Source organism: Garra rufa, chromosome 14, assembly GCF_049309525.1.
Source record: "Garra rufa chromosome 14, GarRuf1.0, whole genome shotgun sequence".
NCBI lineage: Eukaryota > Metazoa > Chordata > Actinopteri > Cypriniformes > Cyprinidae > Garra > Garra rufa.
In genome coordinates, this window is record NC_133374.1 from 5971647 (window position 1) to 5986327 (window position 14681).

The following is a 14681-nucleotide window of genomic DNA, read 5'->3' on the forward strand; positions in this document are numbered from 1 at the left end:
TTCCATGCAATATATGCATGTGTACTCTGTATGTTTATTATGTATATATAAACATATACAGTATATATTTAGAAAATTTGACATGCATTTACATATATATTCTAGGGTTGTGAAACGATTAATCGAGATTAATCGCATTCAAAATAAAAGTTTGTTTACATACTATATGTGTGTGTACTGTGTATATTTATTATGTATATATAAACACGTACAGTATACATTTAGAAAATATTTACATGCATTTACAAATATATTCTAGGGCTGCAAAGTGATTAATCGCAATTAATCGCATTCAAAATCAAAGTTTATATTTACATAATATATGTGTGTGTACTGTGTATATTTATTATGTATATATAAACACATACAGTATATATTTAGAAAATATTTACATGTATTTACAATTAACATCTAGGCCTGCGAAACGATTAATCACATCCAAAATAAGTTTGTTTTTACATACTATACTGCCCTCCAAAGGCAAAAATGCCTATTAAGTTTTTACACCAGCTAGTCAAACATGTTGACACTCTTGTTTCTCTGAAACGGGACAAAACTGAACCACGAGACTTTGCCACAAGACAAAACAGTTGTCACAAAGTCCATTTTAAGCCTTAATTAAATTGACCAAATGCGTAGTTACCGCGCTTTGTCTTTGGAGGGCAGTATATGTGTGTACTGTGTATGTTTTTATGCATATATGAACACACACATGTATACTCTATATTTAGAAAATATTGACATGTATTTACATATATATTCTAGGGCTGCAAAATGATTAATCGTGATTAATTGCATTGAAAAGAAATTAAATAATTGCATTGTATGTCAAAAAGTTGACATACTATGTGTGTGTACCATGTATATATATATTATCTGTATGTATAAATACACACATATACATATTTTTTTTATATTTGTATGTATATATTTATACTTGTATATAATATATATTATATATATAAATGTAAAAATTAAATTATAAAGCTTACAATTTTTCTTAATACATACATGCATGTGTGTGTATTTATAGATGCATAGTAAATATACAGAGCACACACACATAAACAAAAAAAAGAAAAAAAAAAGAAATAACCGATTGTGTCGGTTAGAGGTTCTGAATTTCGTTTCTGATTACTTTTCGATTAATCATCCAGCCCTACCGAACAGGTGTACTCATCTACTCACGAGTTGCTTTTACAGTTTATAACTGCGCTCTTGCAAACTATTCTAACTTTCAGGGAAAATGTCATGCAACCATGGTGTAATTAGCTTTTTCACTTGTGAAGAATGTTTTTGGCTTGAAATTGTGTTCATTTGTGATTATCATAATCAAAATGCGCAAGAATTAACTTATATTGGTCACAGAACTTACTTTCTGCAATAACCCAAAAGCCTGTGGAAAAATCTGATTGGGTTTTTGTTGAAGCAACCAAAGTGATGCAAAATTTAGGGTTGCACAAAAAAAAAAAAAAAAATCATCATCGCTGCAGCAATCAATGTTGGGTCAAATAGTTAATTTCTAATTAGACTGATGCATTTCTGTTTTGATTGCAATTTGTCATTTCTCAAACTCAAACTCTATCCGTGACTCATTTTTCACCAAGTTTGTGGCAATGCATGTTGGGATTTCCTTCAAGACAGGTGGAAGGCTGCCCGTTGGAAACATGCTGCAAACACTGAGTCCAGATAAAAACTGCACTCTCACTAAACACAATCAATGAGTTCAATCAAACACATCTAAACACACCGACTCACACAGTCACTGACCAGACAGACAGCGGCGCGACCCTGAGGCAAGGCTACTGCCATGCCGCAAGACGCTGTCTGGCACACCAAATACAGCAATATGAAGAGATGAAAACCAACCACAAATAAACACATAAAAGCTGTGGTTTCATCTTTGAACCCTGCAGGTAGTCACATGTAGCTGCCTAATGCATCTAGTATTAAACAGAATTCTTATCTATGAACCTTTAGATTAAATGCATGACAAAAATTACTCAACAACTTGAATTACACAGTTACTCAAACTCTCCATTCAACTTTAAAATTAATCGCAAAGACTAGGTCACATGAGCATTTACTTTACTCGAAGTGACCACCGTTTGGATTCTATAATGCACTGCAATGAGCACAGTAAAAAAAATATCTAAAATGGTGGACAACCAACGTTTATAATGTTGATTATAAACAATGTTGGGGAAAGTTACTTTTAAAAGAAATGCATTACAATATTGCATTACTCCCTAAGAAAGTTACTTAATGACTTTATATGGAAAGTAATGCCTGTTCCTGGAGATCTACCTACCTGCAGACTTTAGTTCCAACCCTGCTCCAACACAGCTGTCTGTAATTATCAAGTGCCCCCTAAGAGATTAATTAGCTGGTTCAGGTGAGTTGGAGCTCAACTTTGTAGGATGTAGATCTCCAGGAACAGGGTTGGGTGCCCCGGATTTTAATCATTTTTGCTTATTAGTATGACTAAACCGGATCCTCAAAGGTCAGTAGCAAAACATTGATTAATAAAATTGTATTAAATACATAAAGGAAATTTGTGTTATTTAACATTGTTGCAGGTTCATATTCTGAGTTTGCATTTGACTGCTTTAATTTATTTTGATGAGCACTGCATCTGTTTTTGTCTGAGTAAGATAAATTAATGAATGTTCACATTTACTCTAGAACTACAGTAACATCATGTTTACACACCGCACACAATAACCTCTGTATTTTCAATTTCAACATGGGGACAGGAGACTTTTCAGTCAATAAATGGGAAAACAAAGTAACAGCTTTACTTTTTTTCCTTGTAATTAAAAAGTAATGCATTACTTTACTAGTTACTTGAAAAAATCTGATTACATGACTTGCATTACTTGTAATGCATTACACCCAACACCGATTATAAACATTATTTCATGCAATGCTGAAATGTAGCACAAACAAATTTGCTCTTAATGCAAATGGACTATTTTACCCAATATTTGCATGTTATGCATTAAAAATGTTAAAGCATTAACAATGCATTGTTAATTTTGCATGTAGACAATGCCAAACACTACAGCTTTAAAACTACTTCATGCACAAATGGCTATTCAATTCACAAATAAATACACAGAAACTCTGATGCAACTGAAAGAGCGTTTTCTTAAAACATACTCCAAAACTCCTTATTTACATCTTCAGTGCATTTGTATGCCACTTTTTTGTACAAGCTTCAACCTATGTACTTTATTAGGTTACCTTTTTGCTCACTTATGAGGTTACCTTTCAGCTAAAATGCTGCCTGAGAAGACAACTGCGTATTTAGGCAGTAGACAGCCCAGCAACTCCCTAGGTTTTGGAGCGGAGCCAATGCGTTGAACTTTTGAGAATGAATCCCACTGTTTTATAGAGGAACGCGACCTCTGGATCGGTAGCTCGAGTCTAGTTTAGTCTGCAGTTCAGTCGAAGCATGTGATTGGATTACACTTGCCTCTGTGATCATTTCAGTCCTGTAACACTTTAAACAGACATGATGAAACACAAAGATACAGAGAGAGACCTTTATACAGAGCCAGCTCGCTACCAAACACCCGCAATGACTCGAGGCTTTTTATTTGGCCTGCGTTATTGCCATTCTGGAATTCTTATTTTGTTGCCCCTAACGGTGCTGTAAAGCAATAATCCACTTGAGGCCGTGCGTTACAGTGAATTTATTACATGTAAGAGGTCTAAATCCTATACCCTTTAGTCTTAAAATCACTAACACAAACAAAACACACTTTGATGGCAACATCAATGTAATAAAAGTCCATTTATATTTGCAGTTACATACAATAATAGTCAGATTAAACATTTCATGTACCAAGTATTATTGTTTGTTACTGTTGCTAAGCAACATTAGAAGTTGGTGGCAGATTAGAATGCAGTTCATCCAATTTAGAATTCAGTGTTATTTTAGTATCAATTAGATATTTTAAAATATGTATGATGTCTTTAGAGATTTTATTTCAGTACATCTGAACTAAGTAAAAACAACAAAAAGGTATTTTATTTCAGTTAAAATTTATTTTAAAAGTTTCACGCTTTTCTTCTTAGTTAACTCTAATAACCCTGTCGGAATTTAGAGTCAAAACATCTGTTTATAATACACAGCTGACAGCTATGCTCATCATACACATCTGGAAGTGCTTGATGCTGATACAGGAATAGAAAAGGCTACTGGAAATTGTTTGAAACTGCACAAAAGATCCATGTGATATAAACTGCCATGAAACTACGTAGTGAATATGAAGTCATCATGATCTTCTAATCTAAGAAAAACATTTGAAAAAAAAAAACAAAAACAAAAAACTATCAGTCCTGTAGGGCACAAGGTTGTGTTTTTGGTTTCCAGGCGTCTTTCTTATCAAACACCATTGGATTTATGCGTGCTTATCAACACAAGAAGAACAAAGCCGGTTAAATCGCTGCGTCTTATTTCAATTCATATCTGCCCAGCTTTGCAACTCCCAAACAGGCAGCTCAATAGAGAATGAAACACTTCAATGACCTTTCAGACATTTTGGGTGGAGTGGAATGGAGAGGCAAGTCTTAGCCAGTCACAGGGCGTTTGGCATTTTGTCGGAGAGTAATTTCTCGTCTCTGTCACGGATAAGGGGGATGACTTCGGTATAATTCCACACGCCTTGTTTCGGTCGAGCGGAAATAGGCAACGGTGCGTGGAGACTGTAACAAAACTCAGCGTGGGGTTTTAAAAAAGGATGCGTTGGTTTGGTAATCACAAGTGAACTTTGCTCTGTGTGTAATATTCATCCTCACAAACATGCAATAGAAATTCCAGAGATGAAACATCATTATATAACCAATGTCGAGATTGGAGAGACGTTCACTAAACTTTAGACTCGGAAACATGCAGACTGGTTAGGATCTCACATAGACTAGTCTTATAGACAAAGTGTGCAGTTGCTGTGCAACTAGTGGCAGCAAACGGAACTGCAATAGACCGTTTTAACCCTATGCTTGTGTACTATTACTTTGGCATTCACTTACTAAAAACAAGTCCACTACAATAGCTGAGAGAGTGACAGCAAATTTGACTGTATTTGTAGCAATAGTCAAAAATCATTAGGATATTAAGTAAAGATCATGTTCCATGAAGATAGTTTCTAAATTTCCTACCGTAAATATATCAAAACTTAATTTTTGATTTGTAATATGCATTGCTAAGAACTTCATTTGGATAACCTTACAGGTGATTTTTTTCTGTATTTAGATTTTTCTTTCATTCCAAATAGATGTATCTTTGCCAAATATTGTCCTATCCTAACAAACCATACATCAATGCAAAGCTTATAATTTAAAATATTTTAAAAAATAGATTTGCCAACTGTGATGACTTCCACTTCTGAGGAAGTGAGAAAAGGCTCAATGACAGATAATCAGAGTGTGAAACCTGTTTGATAACAGTAATTATTTTTACTTTTTTCAACATTTATGGGAGGAGAGTATTTTAATAAATCATACAACTTTATTTACTAAGGTTTGCAGAGGCAATTTACTGGTATTGGTGCCATTTATCGCCCAGAAAACATATTAACCCATTTTGTGCTTGAAATGGTTGCAAATTTGCGCTGATGCATTGGTCCTGGACTTTACTATAATTATGCCACTTATGATAATTATAAGCTTTAATCTAACAACTACCTTTTGGAATAAAAGATTTTAGACGCTGGAAATGTAAATCAAAGTCAAAATGTAAAGCAAATTGCGACCCTGGAGCAATAAGTGGCATAATTATAGTATATTTGTAGCAATAGACAATAATACATTGTATGGTTCAAAATTGACCTTTTATGCCAAAAAACATTAGGATATTAAAGTAAAGATCCATGTTCAATGAAGATATTTTATACATTTTCATACCATAATTATATCAAAACCTAATTTTTGATTAGTAATATGCATTGCAAGAACTTAATTTGGACTTTAAATGCGATTTACTCAATATTTAGATTTTTTTTTTGCACCCTCAGATTCCAGATTTTCAAATAGTTGTATCAGCCAAATATTGTCCTATCCTTAAAAAAAATGTACCCTTATTACTTGTTTTGTGGTCCAGGGTCACAATTGCATTGTCTTCCATACACATTCTGGTAACAGTATTCTGCCAGAAGTTAACTATACATAATGTGCCTAGCATACATATCACATAATGCAGTACTAATAAGAACAAAATGTTAAAATGCAATACTAAACATAACTAATTAGTCCAACCCCAACCCTTAACCTCAAACCTGCACTCAAAAACCACACCCTCCAAAAATATGTCAGCCAATCGTATAGCCCCAAGGTGGTGGGCATGTCTAATTGGCTAAAAAAAATAAGTGTGGGCCACTCCCCTGACTTGTTTTTTTTTTTTTTTTTTTTGTCTAATACTGTCAAAGACACAGATGTGACAACTATTCACTGATATCCATCAGGTTACCACAAAACCAGTCTTATGTAGCACAGGTACATTTGTAGCAATAGGCGAAAATACATTGTATGGGTCAAAATGATTGATTTTTCTTTTAAAAATCATTAGGATTTTAAGTAAAGATCATATTCCATGAAGATATTTTTAAATTTCCTAGCATAAACATATCAAAACTAAATTTTTTATTAGTAATATGCATTGCTAAGAACTTCAATCGGACAACTTTAAAGGTGATTTTCTCAATATTTATTACCGATTATGGTCCTATCCTAATAAACTATCCTTAACTTAAAAAAAAAAATGTACCCATATGATTGGCTTTGAGGTCCAGGGTCACATAGTAATAGTATGAAATCTAGACTTTCCACATATTTCACAAGTGTAACAAAACAAGTTTAGAAAAGGGAGAGGAGAGCTCAAAAGTTCAGTCAATCTCCTCCTCCACTTGACTTTCTCAAATAAATGCCCCATTTATGTGTCCGTCACACCTTTGGGGTCTGAAGGCCAGTGACTGCGTCTATATATATGTGATTCATTCACGTATGTGTGTGTGTGTGTGTGTGTGTGTGTGTGTGTGTGTGTGTGTGTGTGTGTGTGTGTGTGTGTTTTTTTGCTAAAGGGGCTTTGGTGGGTTAATAATTAATTATTTTTCCAATCAAACTTTGACCTTCCTTTCTCAAACTCTCTCTAAATACCGTCTGTCACACCAAAAATGCAAATCAGTCAAGCCTGTCTTTGCCCCAAAAGACACACACCCAAGAACGTCATTCAACCCCTGAGCATTCCTCAATCCTCCTTACTTATAATTCATGTCTATGAAACAGCAGAACCCTCACTAGCAATCTCAAAAACACCACAGAGTGAATTCAAAACGAGAACGCGCCTCACATGTTCCTTTTTTATTCTTTTTAACTTATCTTTCCTCTCCAGAACAGCAGATAAACTCCAGAAACAGCATTTCGGCAGCTATTTTAAGCTCCCGTGCTGTGATATCTAGCTACTGCCATTTTAAATCCGGATGTCTGGCTGTAACTAGGAGTCTAAATGTCGCTTTGAGAAAGAACAGAGGAAAAAAAAGAGGCAGCGAATGAAACTCGCTCTAGTAAAACAGGTTCAGCCGTTACAATGTATCACTCACGCACACACGCGCGCGCCCACGACTGAAACATTGTAACACTGTAACATTCGAAAGCCGCGAAACATTGTAACATTCGAAGCGCGCTTGACGTTCTAAGCGTGTATAAAAGCAGACTGGCGATAATAAGATGATTTAAACGTGTTGTACGAGCAAAAATCTGATCGCACAGGCCCCTGCGGCGGCCCCCGAGTTTTCAGAAGCTCTTACCTTCCGTTGCTGTTTCTCCCAGGCCGGGTCCAGCAGCAGGTCCCGGTCCCAGTCGTTCTCCTGCTCCATGTAGCTTGGTTGGCCTCCCGCCGAATAATAGGTTTGATTATTAGCGGCGTGATAATCTACCATGTCAGAAAACTGAGCACAATGTGTAGACTCTTCCTAACCGAAAAGCTAGAGAAAAGCAGTCTGCACTAATCGTTCTCGAAGCCTTTGTTGCTCGGTGTGAAGTATCCGCTGCGTGGACTGACAGTATCCCCGCCGAGAGTGCGTTCCTCCACCCGTCTGACAAAAATGGAGTAGGAGACGCGCCGCTCCCACTGAGGAGGCGGTAGTAGGCCCGGAAAACTCATGAATATTTAAAAGACCAGTTTACTTATTCAGGAGATATCCGATATTAGCTCGACCCACGGACTGGGTTGGGCTTCTGCCATTGGCTAATCTCGTCGGGGGTAGTATTTTTAGACTCAAAATGTGAATTTGTGGATGTTATATTAAAATATTCACGGTGGGGCTCAGAAGTCTGGAAATCAGGGCCAGTATTCACAAAACATTTTAAGGCTAAAAGTAGCTCCTAACTTGATGATTTAGGAGAAAATCTTAAAAATAATGGGCGTGTCAGTCCTACATTTAGGACTCCTAAATTTTTGCTCTAAGAGTATTTCACAAAGCATTTTAGCACTAAAACTAGCTCCTAAACCTGTGAAATGTTAAGAGTAGTGAAGAGGACTTCTAAGTCACTAAGACCAAATCCCAAACTATCCAAAATTGGCTATTGCTGCCTCATCTGCCTCAGAATGTACATTTTTTATAAACACACTGCACACATAGGCTGTTTTTCCACACATCTTTTTTTATTCTGGAGGAGGTTATCTCCAAATTTGTCCCTTTGAAAGGTCATTGTGCAGAATTTTCATCAGGTAAAAAATTTTTGTCCGTCATAAAAAAAAAATTCGGATCGGGTTTGATTTTCTGTTTTTTGCATCTGTAGCAAGCATTTTGAGATATGTTTTGTCAGTTAGAGCCACCATACAAGCGAACACCTTCATCCAGAAGTTCATCCACTTGGTCTTGCAGCACAAAATACACATGAATTCACAGAAATTAGTGGTCTTCTTTATAATATGTGGCTCCAGTAATTCTGGCAAAGCATCAAAGTTTACTGACATTCTTAAGTAAACTTTGAATTACCTGGGGTAATCCCGGCGGTCCTTTGAGAAGGTGCACACAAAAAGTATTCTCTCCTTCCTCTCTATATCTTATAACTGGATGGACCCATTATTTCCTTTCTTTTTTCTCTTTTTAAGAAGAAAGTGGACAACAAAATCATCCTCACTGCTTGAAGATTCCATTTTGCATTGTTTTGCGCTATTTTTTATTTACTTTTTTTTTTTTTTGCAATGAATTAATTACTATGTGACTAGTGTGCAGAATGATGAATACAAAAAAAAAACGCACACAAAAAATTCGGACTCAGTGTTCAAGGGTCTGATGAGAAGAAACAGCTGTCCTTGCATCCAGTTTGGTTGTCTTTTACGTTTGCACGCATTCAGCAATGATCATCATATATTCACAAATTGTTTACGAGAAGCACACATTTAAGAGGCTGACAACTAGCTGAACATATAGTTGTTTTATTAGTGACATGTAGCCTGCATTTTAAAAGCTTTATTTTTAAACACACATTTTTATTTTTAAACCTGTATTTGAATTTGGCAAAATAATATTGTGCTCTACAATATTTTTATGAAATAAAAATAAATCTCTGACAGAGACCCCTTCCCTATCAGCCAATCACAGTGTGCACAGTTAGTAGGTATGCTTACATCATCCATTGCAACGAGGTCAACCCCGCCCTTACTCTTAGCTTAAGACTCCTCTCTATTCCTTAGTAAAAGTTTGTCTCAGCAGCTTTGTAAATAGGTTTTAAGAGAAAACTCTTAGCTAAAATCTTTTACTGCTATTTAGGAGAACTCTTAGTGCTAAGATAAAATGTTTTGTGAATACGGGCCCTGATGATTAAGATCTAATACAAGTCTTCAGATTTTGAAAAACTGCACTGTATGTATTATAGAAGATCTAAATAAATACTAATAATTTAGTTTAAAAAACATTTAGAAAAAAAAGTTTCTGCAAAGTCATATAAATAAAATATTAAAATATAACTAAAAAAATATATCATTTTTTAAATTTTATTTTAGTTATATTTTATATTATATAAATTATTTTCAACTAAATTATTAAAATTTATAAAATTTCTTAAATATATTATACAATATTAAAGTTATTTATTTATTTATTTTTAAATTAAATTTAATATATATTAAAATAATACACACACACACACACACACACACACACACACACACACACACATATATATATATATATATATATATATATATATATATATATATATATATATATATAATGTATTATTAAAATATTGCTTGCATTATATTTATTTATTTATATACTACCAAATTTCACCAGCTTTTTTAAAATAAATAAATCTATATAGATTAAATAAATTTCACTTGATCTGTATAGATAGAATTATGTTTAAATAAACATTACTGCAATTTTTTGGAAAAAATTATGATTTTTGTCTGAATATATATTATTTATTATTTGTATCATGGTGTTATAATACTAAATTTTTATAAAATTATTAAATAATCAATTATATTTTTAATAAAGTATCAAAAAAAGGAAAAAGAAAATATACATTATTTAATTCTTTATAATTTTTAATATTTATAATGTTTATATAGGAATTTTATTTTATATTAAGAACGCAACAATTTAAAATTGTGTTAAATAATGTTAACATTGAAAATATTACTTTTGTCAGAATATTTATTATTTGTATCATTATTTTATAATATTTATAATTTATATAAATAAATAGTTGTAAAATATTTATATATGAAATTACAATATTTTACAAAAACAAGAAAAAATTCTTTAAAAAATATTATATTAAATATTATAATAAAAATAAATGTTATATATATATATATATATATATATATATATATATATATATATATATAAACATTTATTTTTATTTTATTTTATCTTATTTTGGGTACTAACAAAAATATTACATTAAATTTCATTAAAAATATAACTTTTATTAAGCAAATAAAATAATTATTATTCGTATTTACTATTTATTTAGTTACATATTTTGTATTAAAAATATTACATTATAATTCAATAAAATATATTTTATATATTACCAAATTCTTTTTATCAATCTATCTGTCTCTCAATTATTATTAATAGTTATTAATTGTTATATACTAGCAAATTTTATTTCACTAGTGGCCTCAAATTAATAATATATGAATAATATTATGCTTATTTACTATTCATTTTTTTGTTTTACATATACACATTTAACATATATGCTCACTATAATATATTATAATTTAATGAAATATATTTGATACATTACCAAATTCTTTCTATCCTTTATCTTTCTATTGTTAAAATAATGCTTACATTATATAAATATATTTTAAATGCTAACAAATTTCACTAGCTTTTTCACTAGTGGCCTCAAATAAAAAAAAAATATATATATATATAAAATAAAATTATGCTTATTTACTATTTATTTATTTTACTATATATACTCAATATATTATATTGTAATTTAATTAAATATATTTGATATATTACAAAATGTTCTATCTATCAATCAATCAATATTTGATACATTACCAAATTCTTTCTATCCTTTATCTTTCAATTATTAAAATAATACTTACATAATATAAATAAATTTTTACATACTAGCAAATTTCAGTAGCTTTTTCACTAGTGGCCTTAACTTAATAATATATAAAATAATTTTATTTTTATTTACGATTTATTTATTAAGTTACACATTTTAAACACAGTATATACTCAAAATATTATATTATAATTTATTTAAATATATTTTATAAAAATATGTCTATATGATCTATTTTCAACTAAATTACTAAAAAAATTAACATTTCTTAAATATATTATAAAATATTAAAATTATATATTTATTTCTTTATTTATTTTTAGTATAAATTAAATATATATTAAAGTAATACATATACACACACACACACACATAAAATGTATTATTAAAATATTGCTTTTATTTATTTATTTATATTTACATACTACCAAATTTCACTGGCTTTTTCAAATGTTGACGTAAATAAAAATTATATACAATGATTATTATTCTTATGTACTATTTATTTTGTTACATATTTTAGATAGAAATCAGATTATAAATAAATGTAAAATAAATTTGATGTAAAATAAATTTGATTCATTTATTTAGTTTTACATATATATACATTTTATACTCAGTATATTATAGTATTATTTAATTAAATATATTTTATATATGACTAAATTCTCTCTATCAATCGATCTGTCTTTAAATTACTAAAATAATACTTACATAATATAAATATATTTTATATACTAGCACATTTCAGTAGCTTTTTCACTAGTGGCTTCAAATGAATAATCTCTACTATGTGTAAAGTATAATTATATTTATTACTATAATAAAATGGAATCAAAAGCTAAGGGAATCGAAGTTTTGAATGTAAAGAACAGTGTATCATTGTAACGTGTGTCTTCTAAGTTTCCACACTCACACAAACAGCAAGAGTTGATGTATTATTCATACACTTTCCACGAAACACTCACCAGCCGGTTGTGTTGTTTTTTCTAACCTTCATCTGAATTAAACTCTATAGAGTTTTAACAACACACATTGTTTGGGGAAAACCGCATGAATGTTTCTGACTTGAATTTATTGTGGTTGAACTATAGTCAGGGGTCTCCGCCAGCTATAAGCTGCTTAAACCGGACATTAATATTTGATGGCGTCTGTCAAAGGGGACGTGAAGTGGGTCAACATCAGACAGTTGAGCGCATCAGCCATACGCTGCTGTTTACATTGTTCATCACACCCAAATCCAGACTGATATTGAGCTTTATCTGCAATATCATCTCCTCTATTATCCATAAGATTCAAATACAAATCATTGGTGGCTTATTTGAATCAGTTAATGTTTTGCAATTCAAAGCAGCAGCAGCAGCCGCATGTTAAAAATCATAGCTGGGACATTTTACAGACCCCAAGCTTATGTAAGATTCCTGAACTGATCTGCTCCACACATATTTCATTATCTGGCTTTTTTCCCAGTCATGCATGCTCTAAAAGTTCCCACTGTAATAAATATTAACAGAACATGCCTCCAGAGACAAAAGGGACAACACATGCGAACATTGCAAGTATTCGTATGACTCAAATGAGAATGACATTTGGATTAGTTTTAACAATAAGTTTAGACAAATGTCAGAAAATATATTATTTACTACTATTATCATTATTTTATAATATTTATTTATCATTTGTAATACTACATTGTTGTAAAATAATAAGTAAAATAATAAAATCATTTATTTGAAGAGAATGTTAAGAATGATAGAATAAAAACAAAATAAAAGAACATAAAATAAAAAAATATTTAATCATTACAATTAAATACATTATTTTGTTTAATTGTACATTTAAAATGTACAGGTTTTATTTTCATATTTTTGGATTTAATTTTAATTTAATTTTAATTACAATAGAAATTTTGTTGTGTATTTTAGTCATTTTTATAATTTTTTAATTTGTATATTTAGTTTTTATCATTTTTATTCAAACTTTTATTACTTTTATTTTCAACTAAATATTAAGTATTTTAAGTTTCTTAAATATATATTTTTTCAAATGTATTTCAAAAGTTTTAGTAATTTTGTTTTGTTTTTTTAGTCATTTTATAGTCTATATTAAAAAAACTAATTATTTCATTATTTTATTATTGTTACTAATGAAAAATTACACAAATTGTCATTAAAAATATTACATTTGTCACACTATATATTATTTATGATTTGTATCATTATTTTATCATATTTATTTATCATTTATAATAATAAATTGTTATAAAATAATAAATAAAATGATAAAATAATTAATAATAATAATAAATTATTTAATTGTTATTTTATTATTGTTACTATTAATAATATTACATCAATTTTCATTTAAAAATATTACTTTTGTCATAATACATATTATTATTGATTTGTACCATTATTTCATCATAATTAATTATAATTTATAATACTAAATTGTTATAAAAAATTATATAAAATTGATAAATTATTTAATTTTATGTTATTATGGTTACTGATCAAATATTACATCATTTAATATTTATTATTTGTATCATGAATTTATCAAATACATGTATAATGTATAATGCTAAATTGCTATAAAATAATTATATATCAATTATATTTTTTAAATAAAAATATCAAAATAAAATAAAAGGTAAATAAAAAGCAGAAAAAAATAAATTACTTAAATAACATTAATGTTGGAATGTTGTCAGAATATATAGCATATATTTAGCATTTATAACACTAAATTATTCAATTTTTTTGTTAAAATTATTGTTTTGTCTGAATATATATTATTTATTATTTGAATCATGATGTTATAAAATGTATTTATCATTTTTAATACTAAATTGTTATAAATAATAATATAATCAATTATATATTTTTAAAAGTATATACAAATAAAAATCGGAAGAAAATATAAATCATTGCATTTTTATATTATTATGATTATTAATTAAATACTACACCAATTTACAAATTGGGTTAAATAACATTAACATGAACATAAAAATACTATTTTTGTCAGAATATATATTTTTACAATTTGTGTCATTATTTAATAATACTTGTTATAAAATAATTCTATAATGAAATTACAATATTTTACAAAAAATACAAATA